We start from the raw sequence: 2,021 nt of genomic DNA on the forward strand, positions 1-2,021 counted from the left end.
TGAGGTAAAACGTAGGTAACCCATTCCCAAGATCATGTGCCGATATGCCAAGGCTCTAATAGTCTCTACAGAGACTTTCTCTTGTACTCTCTTTTATTGGTTACTACTATTTTTAATAACCAAAAACTAGACATTACTTTTTGACAGAATCGTTAAACCACTACAAAGAAAGTTAAAAGATTAGCTCCAAGATAGAGCATTACATACCTCAACAAGGGAGACATTAACCTTCAAGTTGAGCTGAAAACGGGGGATCTTACTTACACACACAAAAGTCTAGTTAGCACAATAAAAATATATGCTATACTACCTAAAAGAACTGCTCATAACTTACATATAAGCTGTCAAAGGAAAGTTCAATAGAAAAAAACCTCAAAAAGGTGAGTGACTAAGCAAGGAAATTAGAACATTACAGTATATTGTTCGTTCGATCCAAGTGGTTGCACATGCTGTCCATGTGGTTGCCCAAACCGGTCTCCAAAGATTTAGGAAAAACTTATGCGACGAAGGGTGCCAAAACGAAACAACTAGGTTAAAACAGGCTTGGGTACTTTTGGGTCCTACTAGTACAAGCATGTTTGTTCTGCAATCTTCCATTTTTACCCAAATCAAAGAAGAAGCAGGACAAATCAAAGAAGCATAGCAAATCTCAAATAAGCATTCCAGAATTAAAAGACTTGAGCATATATTCAAAAAGACCTATACATGTGAGAAACAAAAATAAATTGCTGCTGAAAAAGAATAAAGAGAACAGTCTAACTATTACGGTTTACCACAAAATTAGCTCTCTTTTTTTGGTAATTACCTCAAAATTAGTAATTGATACTGAATGCCCAAAAACCTTGGTCAAAAGGCCATCATAGTCAAGCAAGTAATCTTAAACTGAAGTATGGAAGATTAACAAAAAGCATACATACAAACAACTCTCCGCTGTTGGAAATTGTGACTGGAGGCTATGGCTGAAAACCAACACCTGTTGGAAATCATCAACTCAAACGGAAGAATTAAGAAGCCGTCAAATGACGAAGAAGAAAATAGATCTAGAAAACTTGGTTCTACTGCCACATCAATTGAATGCCTCCAAACACCAAAGAAGAGATTCCACATCAATTGAATGCCTCCAAGCCGTCAAGCATATTTTGTTGTTGTGACTAAAGAATTAGTCAGAATGTTGCAGTAACAGCAATTCCTGCAACTAATCCATATAAGAAAATCATTTTTAGCATTGAACATCAATTTCCTGCACTTAATTCCTATTTCAAGCCCGATACTTCACAGTTTCAGCAAATTGCAGCAACAAAATCTATATTTCCAACAATTAGAATACCATATTCCAGCAGTTTATCTATATGTTTAGCAAACAAAACATATTTTTCTGTGCTTAACATCAATTTCCTGCACCAATCCATATCTATAATTCCATACTTCACAGTTTCCATACAAAAATAAAGTTTTATTTTTTTGAGTACCAAAGCTCACATTCGATTTTTTTAACTCCTCTACATGAATCCCAGTAGAAAAAGAAAGAAAGAAGAATATCTATTTGTTGAAGTGTACCCACCAAATAAATTACTCTAATTCCGTGATGCTGCTGCAAAACTTTTAGGGAGTATGGTCCAAATCTGATGCTACTATCAGTCTGTTTGGGGTATGGTTCAAATGTTATACTACAACTGTTGCTGTTAGGGAGTTGTCTAAATCTGTTGCTACAATGATATCTGCATCCACTTGACTGTTGTTGTCACAAAGGGTTTGGTTTTTAACTGAACTTGGTCAAATGGGTGATGTAGCTACTTATGCTAATTGGTTTATAGCCCTAGTCACGTAGGTTTTTTAGTCACTTTGTCTATGTCTTTTGTTTAAGTTTCGGGACATTTCAATAGCAACTTTTCAATAACTAGAGAATTCAAAATGCTAAAGTAAATAACTTTTTACCAAAGGAGAAACAATGGGTGTAGTTGGCGTCCTTCAGTCGTTGCAGGATTTTGAACCAAGAAAGTTCAAAAAAGTAAAACAAACAA

General features: G+C 35.2%; 1 long non-coding RNA gene across 1 annotated transcript; it reads right to left on the reverse strand.

Annotated features, from left to right (window-relative positions):
- Positions 1–278: 278 nt before the first annotated feature.
- On the reverse strand, positions 279–1,089 carry LOC131322301 (uncharacterized). Its single transcript, XR_009198805.1, has 2 exons — positions 918–1,089; positions 279–495 (listed from the first exon to the last, which is right to left on the reverse strand). It is a non-coding gene; the product is annotated as an uncharacterized LOC131322301 (long non-coding RNA).
- Positions 1,090–2,021: the final 932 nt, after the last annotated feature.

The sequence above is a fragment of the Rhododendron vialii genome, chromosome 4a, assembly GCF_030253575.1.
Source record: "Rhododendron vialii isolate Sample 1 chromosome 4a, ASM3025357v1".
In the NCBI taxonomy this organism is placed as follows: domain Eukaryota; kingdom Viridiplantae; phylum Streptophyta; class Magnoliopsida; order Ericales; family Ericaceae; genus Rhododendron; species Rhododendron vialii.